Here is a 14,821-nt window from a genome sequence, read left to right as displayed (position 1 = left end):
ATGCGCTAGATGCGAACATATAGGACAGATCAGTGTCCGATGTGGACATTGCCAGACATCCTCGAGACTCTACCAAGCTCGAAGCTCCGGCAAGTGGAGGAGGACCACCCAGGCGCGAGGCGCCAGGCAGGAGCGAGGTACCAGCCAACGGCGAAGCTCCAGGCAGGCGCAAGGCGCCACTCCAACGGGCGCGAGACGCCAGCCAGGCGCGAAGCTCCAGGCAGGCGCAAGGCGCCAGGCAGGCACAAAGCGCCAACCTGGCGCGAGACACCAGCCAGGCACGAGGCGCCAGGCAGGCACAAAGCGCCAACCTGGTGCGAGACGCCAGCCAGGCGCGAGGTGCCAGCCAGCCGCGAAGCTCCAGGCAGGCGCAAGGCGCCACTCCAACCAGGAGCTAGACGCCAGTCAGGCGCGAGCTTCCAGGCAGGCGCGAGGCGCCAGGCAGGCACAAAGCGCCAGCCAGGCGCGAGCAGCCAGCCAGGCTCTAGGCGCGAATCTCCAGCTAAGACGCGAGAGTCATCCAGATGCGAGGCGCCAGTCAAGCGAAAGGTTACCAGACAAGCGCTAGGCGCCAACCAAGAGCGAAGCACCAGCCATGCGCGAGGTTCCTGCCAGGCTTCAGGCTTCAGTTGGGTGAGATCCATTTCAAGAAAGCCCTGGTCTTCTTTGAAACATGGAGAATCTCCTAAGCACCTTCATTAGTGACTCGATTCCTTCAAACAGCTGAGAATTAAAAGCGCAGGAAGTGCGCGCTTTTGCAAATTCTTGTTCTTTACATAACAATATGTCATATAAGACCTATTTAGCTGTGTTGTACGGTAGAGCAACTCTGTGTTGACTTCTCATTACACAAAGGATGTCAAGTTAACCTACGGAGATCCTTCTCTTTTGTTTATACGTTTCTGCGGATACGTTACTGGGATAAGGAGCCGACACTGATCCTTAACTTTGAGTTAAAGTTTTTTAACTTAGTGAAATTATTGGGGTTTTTGAAAGGAGTGTGGGGATAACTCTTTCCAATTTGAGCGCGAACCCCTCGTTTTAGGATCCAGGTGATCGGGATCGGTGTTGCGCTCCTTCATAAGGTGTATTGTCATATAAGTGGATCAGTACCCATTGACAAAGTCCTTTCAGGCTCTGCCGAGTAGTGGATAAGACCCCTTCGGCAGACCCACAAGAACTCTTGGCCATAGATCACATATCTCGCTAAAGTTTCTTGAGGTGATGCAGACTACTGGGCAAACACCCACGAAGTCTACCACCTATCAGGTAGGAACCAAGGTTTTAATTATACCTACAACATATGTTGTTTACCTGTCTATTCCATATAGTAGCTGTCTCTTACCCTCCACCGAGGGTGCCAATCAGCTATGTATATATCTGACAGGTAAGTTGATTGTATGAAAATGATATTGTTATGATACAATAAAGTTTCATACATACTTACCTGCCAGATATATACGTTAGTGGGCCCCACCCAGCCTCCCGCAAGGAGACAGGTGGAAGAGAAAAATATGATAGAAAACAGGAATGGTTCCTAATCCTGCCACCCAGGGCAGGACGGTAGATCACCTGACCTACCTGCAGCGTGTGCCGCGAAATTTGAATTTCTGTCGGGGACGACGGAGTCTTAGCTATGTATATATCTGCCAGGTAAGTATGTATGAAACTATTGTATCATAACAATATCATTTTTGGGATTAAAATTAAACTTATACAAAACACAGCAACATAAATGTTACATAAGTAAATAAAAAAATATCAAGAAAACACCAAAAATTATCCTAATCTTGGCTGCTGGTTTGTGCAATTACTTCAAGCTGTGCTTACAAAAGCTGCGAGATATTATTATTAGTATTATTTTATTAAAAGTATTGGCTACTAAAGCAGCATAGCTTATAGAGATTCTTCTCTATTTCCCATGCTACTTAAACAGGCTAGTTGAGTGCCTATGGAGGTCCTTCTCAAATGCAGGGCCAAGATTGGTGTATATATTTCTATTAGAATTTTCTTACGTGTAAACTATGATATCATGGTTATCAAAGTCAATAATGATTCTCTCTCTCTCTCTCTCTCTCTCTCTCTCTCTCTCTCTCTCTCTCTCTCTCTCTCGCTCTCTTCTCTCTCTCCCCCCCCCCCCCCCCTCTCGCTACTCTCTCTCTCTCTCTCCTCTCTCTCTCTCCCCCTCTCTTTTTCTTTTAGCGAGCTTTTGTATCGAGCTGCCAAACATCCTTTAGGCTAGGAAGCTGAGGGTGGACTGCTTCTGGCGTGGTGTCCCTTCTTATATTCGGGGTCATCAGCAGGGGGTTCTGACCCATGCCGATCTCTTATTGGTTGATGGCGGCAAGTCAGGATTTTCATTGATTGCTTGGGAGTATCTTGTTCGGGGTCGTTGTCATCTGTGGAGTTGTCACAACTGGCAGTGTCATTATTGGGTGCAGGTCTTCTCATACTCGTGGGGAGGAGAAATACTTCCTGTGTCGTTTTCAGCGTTGGTTTTATTTGCTGGATGAGAAGGGCCTCCAGCAGGTACAATCAGCGGCTGTCAGAGCCCTTCCTGATGATCTTAGTTTTCTGGATGATAATATCCTGAGAGATATTTTCTTGGTGTCCAGTGTAGGCGTGGTTTTTTATAGCCCCTCCTGGGCGTGGCAGATCATCTTCGACAGGTACATGCTGCTCATACCGACATACACACCGCTGCAACCGTGGACTGGACATGTGTACTGGTATACCACATACATCTGCTTCAGGGTGTCTCATAACTGCCATGAAGGGGTTATTCTTCATAATTATGTTTGCATCCTCCGATTTTGGTAGTAGTATATAATTAAGTCTGTTTTCTTGGTGTCGCCGATCAGGTTTAATTTTCACGTATAATCTTTATGAGTCCTCTTCTTCATGGTAATGGGAACTCACGATGTTATCATTATTATTCAAAGGATGAAACCTATTCATACTGAATAAGCCCACAGGGGCCAGTGACTTGAAATTCAAGCTTTCAAAGAATATGGTGTTCATCAGGATGAAGTAAGAGGTAAAGGGAAATACATAAAGAGATCCCACTTATTAAAAAAGAAAAAATTAATAGGTGAAATGTATTAAAATGCAAGGGCAGAGATATTGACAGCAATAAATGAACAAAGTCTTGCTACTGTCTAGTACAAGAGTTGAAGACCCAAGGGTTGTGCATGTAATTAGATTACTTGCTGCTGTTTCTGTCTTACAGGCAAGACTGAACATCTTGTACCATATAGAATGAGAAAGGACTTTAAAAACAGAAAAGAAATATGGAATGATGTAAACATTTTAAAATTTACAAAATGAATATGAATTTGAGGATATACTAAAGGAGGACCAATAAGTGACATCTGCAGAAGCAAAAAACTTCCTTCCATATACACACAATGATTCTCTAAAATCAGTCAACACAGATGACCAACCAAAATATATAACAATGTAATAAAGGAAGTGATGGAACCAGAAGAAAATCTAATAATAACAAAGAAATTTATGCGCTTCATTGTGAAAAGCCTTAAATAACATTGCTGAAAGCATAAAATCGTTACGATGGGAAGATGTGCTGATGAAAAGGTCTCAATAAATTTATCTATAATTGTCAATTTGGCTTTGTCACAAGAAAATTGACCATACAGACCACTTTTAGAATAAGACAACTACATAAATGTACCAAGGAATTTTAGCCTTTAACAAATTAAGAATAACAAAACAATATGACTGGCATGGCAAGGACAGAGGGTACTTAAGACATTGAGCAAGTGATGATCTTTTACTGTAATAAAAGACCTAGGGTGGCCTTACACTATAATAAATACCTAGGATGCAGAATTAAAAGGTGCAAAGTGAATGGTAAAAAGACCTTCATGGCAGTTGGCAGTTGTTCAATCTCCAGACACGTGACAAAATAGTAATAACAAAGATTTACAATAGTTTTACACAATACATACCTGGGAGCCATTTTCATATAAAGTAATTAATATCTTACTCAAATAAGTATTTATCATTTAGTTTAAACTAACAGTTCACTTACGACTTAATTTCAGCTATATCCGCAAAATAAATTGCTTCCAAATACAATTCAATTATTGTACAGTATGGCTAACAAAAATATAGCCGACTGCAACTGCAGTTGTTCTACCTAGTTTTTTTTTTATATTTTCTGCTTTGAATTTACAATACGCTACACTATTACTTACCCTCTCCCCATGTAGTATTTTTGTTGTCATGCATCTCGAATGCAACTCAGTACAATATATTTACATATATATTTTTCAGTCTGTGTATATTTACAGGTACTGTATATGCATACAAGCATGGACCGCTTTAAGGTATACTAAGCACTTACTGATACATCGCTTGCCTTTCTCTGTCTCTCTCAGATATTACTGTAAGAAATACTATATTACTGTACTGTTGAACCAAACAAAAACTTCGTTGTTTTCTTCTGAAGATAGAAAAAGAAACCCAGAAAATGATCATACTGTGTATAACATGTTTAATTGTAAACATTTACAAGTAAACAAGTTGTACACAGTAATTTTATGGGTTTCTTTTTCCATACTGTACTGCGTTAATGTCAATAAAAATACTGGAGCAAAGAGAGAGAGGGATGGAGGACACAGATGTGCACAATATGAGTATATCTTAAAATTAAAAATATGTGTAACACTACACTACTATATTATATACAGTACTGCATTAAATAAATGTCATACATACTGTACCGACAGATAGGACCCATGTGGCTGTAGTGGACTGGACATTTTAGTCTAAGTGAATTGCCAAATTCTATTGGTATTTAATGGATTAAATGAAGTTTCAAACTCATGGGGTGTAATGGAGGTAGGCTTAGGCATTGTTCTTTTTTAACCATGAGACAAAGAGTTGGTGCAGTTGCTTTAAAAATGGCATGTGGAACTTTTCTTATACACCGTCCGTTAACATGACTTCTTATTTTGTTGTGGAACTTTTTTTATACACTCCATTAACAATGACTTCTTATTCTGAAGTACACATGCAAGTGCAATTACTCTTCTTGAAGCATGGCCTCATCAACTTACAAAAATTCAGAAAAGGAAATTTTAATAGATGAGAGTAACAATGATTTGCAATAGTTTAACTGGCTATTCTGAATTTCAGGTACAGTACATATATTTACAACAAACTTTATTTAACCAAACATCTCAGAATTTCTGAGCTCAAGATTGCTCACGAACAGTGATACTTTCACCATAGTAATCAACTTTTCAACACATATTTTTACTTTAAGTACAAATCATGAAAGTCTGCACCGATATATTTTGCGAGTGAAACATAGATGCATGAATTTCGTTGGTGACATGATTGCAAATCCCACACCTGATAAAGAACCTTCATGTCTTATAAATTCTACTGCATGTAATGATGTTCTGGGGTATATGCATGTTTTAGATATTTCTAAGTACATGCAAGACTAACTCTTGCATGTTCCAGGAGAAGTAGTTTTTTAATACTAGGCAAAATCTTTGTATTGATGTGTTGACTCAAACAGTATATTGGCTCTATGCATTATTACGACTTCTGATTTGGAAATAAAAAGTTTGGAGATAATTTTAAAAACTCCAGTGCATATTCCAGGTCTCTAATTTGGAACTGGATCTAAACTTTTTAAAGCTGTACAATGTGTAGCATATAGAAAAATAATTTGTTTATATACATTTTATTTCTTTATACCAACTGGTTAGAACAACCTGTGCAGAACTGATTTCAAGTGGGGAAAGTCCTTGAATATAGATCATAAATTGCACTTGCAAAGATAGTCTGTTAGAATGTGGTAGTCTGGTTAGAAGTTGACGAAAATAAAATTGGTTAAGTGACCATGTATGTGTTATTATTATTTTTGTAAAATGTTTTTAAATATTGAGTATCTTTACATGGTATCATAAACTTTCTTATTTTAATAGCTATTGTTATTTGTCTCCTTTCAAATCCTATACAGATGTGATCTTCATATGGGATAGTGAATCTAAAATGTATCTATTGTTCGATCCAAAACTAGGTAGGCGTCAGTATATTCTTTCAATGTGTACGCCATATAAGTTGCATACTTACTGTTTTCTATAACAATTTGCATTAGCAACTTTAGGGAAATTCCTATGTGACTGTTTATATTACATGATTCTTTCTCTGGTTTGGAGATAGGAGCACTAATTATGGCTTTACTCATTCTTAAGGAAACTATTTTCCGAGCCAAAAATTACTATAAAACTAAAATATGTAATTTAGCTCAAAGCAGTAGGTGCTTGATCAGCTAAAAAAATTCATCTCTCCAATGAGCATGTTTGTTACAATTTGCAAAGAAATAACCCAATTCTTCCATTATAAATTTCCTATAGCAATGTATATCTCTGTCATATCAAACTTTAGTGGGTTTGATTCAGTTTTAGCTTTTATTGCATGAAAATATTCTTTGAGTTTTAAGCTGGAGTTGGTAAAATTTCCTCCGAATAATGTTGCCTATTTCAAAAGAATTTCCAAAGGCCAAAGAAAGGGGGTAAGACCCCCTTACATTGGAAGGGCAGACAGACATTGATGGCAACAATACATTTTTGTTACCTTTACGACTTACTACATGGTCAAGCTAATACTGAAAAGACAGTAAGAAAAATAACATCTGGATGGATGGAATGAATCTGCTTGAATAATGGTATACATGAGCATGTAGTTCACTATCAATATTATTATGTAATAACTGGACCACTGGGTACTGTATCGTTAGCAAAAAAAAAAAAAAAAAAAAAAAAAAAAAAGACGTGTACTAAACCTGTACTTCTCTACACATTAGACATCACCAATATAGAATTCTCTTTAGCAGACAGAGAACTTTGCATTTGTCAACTTTCAATAAGTAAATCCTATATGATGCTGATTAACCCTTTGTGATATTTTCTGATGGTCATCCATAAAAATAAAAGCAACAGAAGAAGTATGAATGAAGAAAAAGGGTCAACAATGAAAATCCCTGCATTCATCTTGTCCTCCCATCTACACCATGACTTCTTAAGGGTGCCACTTCAGTATGCCAAGTGAAGTATCAGAAATACTCGAGGTTCTTTGCAGTGTTCCTTTGGACTCTATTTCATTAATATGAATTAACTTTCTAATTGTTTCCCTAGATTAATTTAACTGTCCAACTTCTCCAATTTGTAGTTATGAAAATTCATTTAGTTGCCTTGCAAGTCTTGTTTAAACTACTGTATAGTAATGATATACATGGTACCCTCGTTTGTCGAACGTTTCCATGTGTCGAACTTTCCGTTTTTCGAACAAAATTTTCGTATGTTTTGTATCGTTTGTCGAACAAATGCTCGTATTTCGAACTGACCGATTGTGATCTATTTATACTTGTATTCGACGGCCTACTGGGTCGTACAAGTTAAACTGTATAAATTTATTTTTTCATTTACAATATATAGTTTAATGATAACAATATTCGACAAAATACATTGAAGTATAAAGCATTTAATATAAAATTTAGCTTTCAATATAACATTTAGCATAAAAGAAGTATAAAATCGTACGTACCGCGGTGACGTCACGCCAGCTGACTTGAGATTGAACGAGGGAGCGGTGATATTTGTTGGGGAGAGAAAAAGTGAATTAAAACATTACTGGATGTATGTAAAAGCAATAACAATTCCCATAAAAAGGGAATTTCTCAATAAATTTAACGTAATGATAAAGTATGAAAACAATCAAATACAATAAACGAAAAGCGCCTCAGCGTCGTGGTTGGTATGTTATTAAGCCGTCCCACCTCGGTGGTCGCGGGTTCGATTCTCGGCCATCCCATTGAGGAGTGAGAGATGTGTATTTCTGGTGATAGAAGTTCACTCTCGACGTGGTTCGGAAGTCACGTAAAGCCGTTGGTCCCGTTAAAAAAAAAAAAAAAAAAACTTAATTGAGCCAGTTTCCAGTGCGCCGAGTGAGACGGTCTAGTTGAGCAATATAAAGAGAATAGTAAATGAAAGCTTTTCACAGTAAAATTTAGCACAAATGATTAACAAAATCATTCGTCATTGCGGTGATACACAGCTAACTTGAGGTAGCGTTTATATTTTTTAGGAATAATGAATGAATGATTTTAAGTTATCATGCGTCGTGGTATTGTTGAGGAGAGAAGAAGAGGCAGTAAAATCTTTACTATATGTATGTAAAAGCAGTACCAATTCACATACAAAATAAAATGTTATTTCACAATAAATTGAACGTAATGATAAAATATGAAACAATCGAGGAGCCGTAGGAAAAAGTAAACAAAACTGATCATCTGATATCATCATGGCGCCCAGAAATTGTCGGACTGTTGCAAGATGCACTGCAGTGGTTTATTTCTCGAAACTTACGTGAATGCAAGAGTAACAAAAAAACCGTTTGTGGGTTCAAGAGTGGCTCAGGAGAGTACGTCCTATCAGCAGCAGCCATCTTGTTTGTTTACACTATGCTGTGGCTCGCGGCTCGTGCTGGCTGCTTTCCGTCCTGTTCGGAAGCAAGAATCTCGAGCTAAAAGCTCCCGGTTTTTCATTCTCGGCAGCAACGGCTCGCTGCTCGAGAAAAAAATGCCTAGTGTGAGGCCAGCTTGAGACGGTCTAGTTGAACCAATGTCTAGAGAATATAAGATCTTGTCATGCGCAGCTTAAACTGGGGCACAGGATTAAACGGCTAGGTGCGTGACGTCACAAAAACCGCAGTCAGGACCCTTAACCTATAGCAATCCTGCCTTTACTTTCTCTTTTTTTTTTCTAAATACTCTAAGCTATTCGATAATAAATTAATAGCCAGATGTAGGTTCTCCATTCTACTGTTAAGAAGAATAATCAAAAGAGAGATCATTAGAACATTTTCACCAAATATCATTGAAATTATAGAAAACCTACCTTTGCTTTCTTCTTTTTATCCGTTATTAAATGCTATTATGTTTCCGAAGGAAAATAATAGTCAGAATGAAAACTATATCTTAATATATTAAATAATCTTGAGCGAGTTCTAAAGAACATTCTAAACAATAATATAAATGTCTAAATTACACATTTAAGATCATAAAATCACATTTTGCACATATATAGCTATGTCTCTAACTTTTTCAATCTATGCACCGCTTTTCTGGAACTACTAATGTGTCTATTCAAATTTCGAATTCTAAAAACTGTATGGCATGGAACAAAATATTTCGACTTCTGAAGTTATTTGGATGTGACTGCTATTGTATCCGCTAATTTAATTATCGCTCCTTTCAAGGCTGTTAAAACATTTTCCTCCCATGGTGAGAATCAAACATCCTATCCATACATTTCAAATGATCAAGAAACACTAGGTTTCATTAGTTTCCCTTCACTAAAGCTACGGCACCAATCTTTGTGTCATATTCCTTTGTTGTTTTTAAAATTTTGTTCCTAAATGTTCCAGTTGTGGAAACTTGCGAGCAATGAACCCGCCAACATACGGCATCTTCCCATGTTGTTCTTCAACTTCCTGGTCTTTTGAAGTCATCACTTTAATCATCCTTATTAAATATTGGGTAAGCAAAATAAAATTGCTGATATACTGGGTTCTTTCTCAAGGGAATTTCCATCGTCTTCGATGATGCTTCTTGCTCGTCCGTGACGTGGGAAAAAATGAGGCGTGTTTACATTTTTCACTGTTGTAGTTTTAAACGTTGCTCTGAGCTTACAAGTGTGCTGTCTTTCCTAAAAGGTGGGCTCTGAGATGTTTAAATGCAACTGGTCATGGGTGCTGATCGTACGCTCCCATTTGGCTTGTGCAACGAAAAAAAAAAGTGCCCCGACCCAGCCTGATTTAGTCTGCAATTTAGAGCATACTTCATGCCAAGTTTTTATTTTGCTATTTTCAGCAAGTTAGATCAAGGATTGAGCATTGTATTTTCTTTTCACTTTCATTTCTCTAGCGGTTTTATTCATGTATTTGAAAGATTTTGTCTTGCAATTTACAGGTTTAGTCATGTAAGCATTTCTTTATGATTTTCTACCTGTTAGCAGTCGGGAATAAAATGGATCAAACTATCTATCAACAAGAGCCAATGAAATGGCTTGTAATTTTCCAGCCCTTCTCTTCAAATATCCTTGGTTGTCGAAGTGATCAAAAGATTTTTAAGTACTTTTGGACAGCAGTTGCACGGCAAGTTTAACTTTCATTCGTTGCATACCTATAATAACATTTGATATGGTTTTTTCAGAAAGTTTTATAAGCTGCAAGATCACTTCATTCCTCTTTATTAGCTCTCTAACTGGACCATTGTGAGCGTATGTACCACATACAGTTGCCTTAAAGTGTTCCTTTACCCCATCCCCTTATGTTTCATGAAAATGGTCTGGTAACGCAGCAGTGAAGCCTGTTTGTCTTGTAACGACGGATGTGAATGGTCGAGATATTGATGCCAATGCTCATATTTTCTAATCACTACTGTAGACAATGTGTTAAGGATATTAATGATATAATTTTATAATAGTTTACATTACCAGTTGAATTAAGTTGTTAAATATATAGAAAAATCGTATAATAACAGAATAGAAAATAGCAATGGTTGAAATCATATTCAGTGCTTACTAACCATAATCGTCAACCTTTGTTCCATTCAGGTGTGGCTGCTGCAGGCATTTGCTGGGATCATACTTTTGTCCATGGTAGATCATTATTTAGTGTCAATTTCACACCCTCACAAATATTGCTGTCTCTTCGTGGAGGGCGACATAGCGTCTGCAATATTTATTAGTGAGGGCGTGAAGAAAGTTATTGAAGTCAAACTAACTGTTACAAATATCACGTTCAATATTTAAAATTTCCCTCCACATGTGACCTAACAAAACATCAAGAAATTATCATCAATTGTATTTTCATTTTTATGAAAGTAAACTCCACGATGATCATTCGCAGAATAGTGAGGTTCATATGAGATCATGACAACTATGGTGGTAGTTCGAGAATTCATCGGTTGTCAAAGACCCACTTTACAATGGAATTACCCTGTGTAATGTAATTAAGTGCTTTGTAAGGTATTTCACTTTTAATACTAATGATATATATATACAATTAGCAATTTTTTGACCTTGCAACCAGATGCACCTTAATGGGTAGATAAATAAAAATAAGAACTTGGTTGAATTGCTTTTGCTTCAGTATTCGTCAAGTTTTGATTTTATTTCTTTACATTTAACTTAAATTAAAGGCTAAATTTCTCCCCTCATTTGAGCTGGTCCTTGATCTTAATCATTGCTAAAAAGTAAAACAAACAATTATGAGTTTTCTTTATTAAAATAGCTGATTTCATAAATGAACTTATAGCACCTATCTAAAAACTATGGAGTAATACACAATTGCCATGTTCAGTGTTTTTCACAATCATAATTTTGTATTAGCCTTTTGTCAAATTTTCCATTCTTGAAAAACTAGAGAAAAAATTAAAGACTACCAGAATGTAAATAATACTTACTAGAGCGCATTGAAGCCTCCATTAATGTAGATCACTACTTACTGGAGGCAGCATTGGAATCTCAATGGGTGACTTTGATGCTTCACTCCAGAAGTAGTGATCTGTGACCTGGAGACTTCAATGCTGCCTCCAGTAAGTAGTTATCTGTGACCTGGGAGACTTCAATGCTGCCTCCAGTAGTAGGTTATCTGTGACCTGGAGACTCAATGCTGCCTCCAGTAAGTAGTTTATCTGTGACCTGGAGACTTCAATACTGCCTCCAGTAAGTAGTGATCTGTGACCTGGAGACTCCATGCTGCCTCCAGTAATAGTTATTCTACATCCCTGGGGACTCCATGCAGCCTCCAGTAAGTAGTGATCTGTGACCTGGAAACTTCAATACTGCCTCCAGTAAGTAGTTTATCCACATCCCTGGAGACTCCAATGCTGCCTCCAGTAAGAAGTTATCTACATCCCTGGGGACTCCAATGCAGCCTCCATTAAGTAGTGATCTGTGACCTGGAAACTTCAATGCTGCCTCCAGTAAGAAGTTATCTACATCCCTGGAGACTTCAATACTGCCTCCAGTAAGAAGTTATCTACATCCCTGGGGACTCCCAATGCAGCCTCCATTAAGTAGTGATCTGTGACCTGGAAACTTCAATGCTGCCTCCAGTAAGAAGTTTATCTACATCCTCTGGGGACTCCAATGCTGCCTCCAGTAATTAGTGATCTGTGACCGTGGAGGGACTTCAATACTGCCTCCCAGTAAGTTAGTTATCTACATCCCTGGAGCTCCAATGCTGCCTCCAGTAAGAAGTTATCTACATCCCTGGGGACTCCAATGCAGCCTCCATTAAAGTAGTGATCTGTGACCTGGAAACCTTCAATGCTGCCTCCAGTAAGAAGTTTCTACATCCCTGGGGGACTCCAATGCTGCCTCCAGTAAGTAGTGATCTGTGACCTGAGACTTCAATACTGCCTCCAGTAAGAAGTTATCTACAAATCCCTGGGACTCCAATGCTGCCTCCAGTAAGTAGTGATCTGTGACCTGGAGACTTCAATGCTGCCTCCAGTAAGTAGTTATCTACATCCCTGGGGACTCCAATGCTGCCTCCAGTAAGTAGTGATCTGTGACCTGGAGACTTCAATGCTGCTTATAGTAAGTAGCGATCTGTGACCTGGAGACTTCAATGCTGCCTCCAGTAAGTAGTTATCTAACATCCTGGGGACGTCCAATGCTGCCTCCAGTAAGTAGTGATCTGTGACCTGACAAACTTCAATACTGCCTCCAGTAAGTAGTTGATCTACATCCCTGGAGACTCCAATGCTGCCTCCAGTAAGTAGTGATCTGTGACCTGGAAACTTCAATGTTGCCTCCAGTAAGAAGTTATCTACATCCCTGGGGACTCCAATGCTGCCTCCAGTAAGTAGTGATCTGTGACCTGGAGACTTCAATACTGCCTCCAGTAAGTAGTTATCTACATCCCTGGAGACTCCAATGCTGCCTCCAGTAAGTAGTGATCTGTGACCTGGAAACTTCAATGCTGCCTCCAGTAAGAAGTTATCTACATCCCTGGGGACTCAAATGCTGCCTCCAGTAAGTAGTGATCTGTGACCTATAGACTTCAATGCTGCCTCCAGTAAGTAGTTATCCACATCCCTGGAGACTCCAATGCTGCCACCAGTAAGTAGTGATCTGTGACCTATAGACTTCAATGCTGCCTCCAGTAAGTAGTTATCTACATCTCTGGAGACTCTAATGCTGCCTCCAGTAAGTAGTTATCCACATCCCTGGAGACTCCAATGCTGCCTCCAGTAAGAAGTTATCTACATCCCTGGAGACTCCAATGCTGCCTCCAGTAAGTAGTTATCTACATCCCTGGAGACTCCAATGCTGCCTCCAGTAAGTAGTTATCTACATCTCTGGAGACTCTAATGCTGCCTCCAGTAAGTAGTTATCCACATCCCTGGGGACTCCAATGCTGCCTCCAGTAAGAAGTTATCTACATCCCTGGAGACTCCAATGCTACCTCCAGTAAGTAGTTATCTACATCCCTGGAGACTCCAATGCTGCCTCCAGTAAGTAGTTATCTACATCCCTGGAGACTCCAATGCTGCCTCCAGTAAGTAGTTATCTACATCCCTGGAGACTCCAATGCTGCCTCCAGTAAGTAGTTATCTACATCCCTGGAGACTCCAATGCTGCCTCAGTAAATAGTTATCTACATCCCTAGGGACTCCAATGCTGCCTCCAGTAAGTAGTTATCTACATGCCTGGAGACTCCAATGTTGCCTCCAGTAAGTAGTTATCTACATCCCTGGAGACTCCAATGATGCCTCCAGTAAGTAGTTATTTACATCTCTGAAGACTCCAATGCTGCCTCCAGTAAGTAGTTATCTACATCCCTGGAGACTCCAATGCTGCCTCCAGTAAATAGTTATCTACATCCCTAGGGACTCCATTGCTGCCTCCAGTAAGTAGTGATCTGTGACCTGTAGACTTCAATGCTGCCTCCAGTAAGTAGTTATCTACATCCCTGGAGACTCCAATGATGCCTCCAGTAAGTAGTTATCTACATCTCTGGAGACTCCAATGCTGCCTCCAGTAAGTAGTTATCTACATCCCTGGAGGCTCCAATGCTGCCTCCAGTAAATAGTTATCTACATCCCTAGGGACTCCTTTGCTGCCTCCAGTAAGTAGTGATCTGTGACCTGTAGACTTCAATGCTGCCTCCAGTAAGTAGTTATCTACATCCCTGGGGACTTCAATGCTGCCTTCAGTAAGTAGTGATTTGTGACCTGTAGACTTCAATGCTGCCTCTAGTAAGTAGTGATCTGTGACCTGTAGACTTCAATGCTGCCTCCAGTAAGTAGTTATCTACATCCCTGGGGACTCCAATGCTGCCTGCAGTGAGTAGTGATCTGTGACCTGCAGACTCCAATGCTGCCTCCAGTAAGTAGTTATCTACATCCCTGGAGACTCCAATGCTGCCTCCAGTAAGTAGTTATCTACATCCCTGGATACTCCAATGCTGCCTCCAGTAAGTAGTTATCTACATCCCTGGGGACTCCAATGATCCCTGCAGTGAGTAGTGATCTGTGACCTGGAGACTTTAATGCTGCCTCCTGTAAGTAGTTATCTACATCCCTGGGGACTCCAATGCTGCCTCCAGTAAGCAGTGATCTGTGACCTAGAAACTTGAATGCTGCCTCCAGTAAGTAGTTATCTACATCCCTGAAGACTCCTATGCTGCCTCCAGTAAGTAGTTATCTGTGTCCTGGAGACTTCAATGCTGCCTCCAGTAAGTAGTGATCTGTGACCTGGAGACTTCA

Source organism: Macrobrachium nipponense, chromosome 24, assembly GCF_015104395.2.
Source record: "Macrobrachium nipponense isolate FS-2020 chromosome 24, ASM1510439v2, whole genome shotgun sequence".
NCBI classification, from domain to species: Eukaryota; Metazoa; Arthropoda; class Malacostraca; order Decapoda; family Palaemonidae; genus Macrobrachium; species Macrobrachium nipponense.
Note: the sequence above shows the minus strand (reverse complement) of the source record.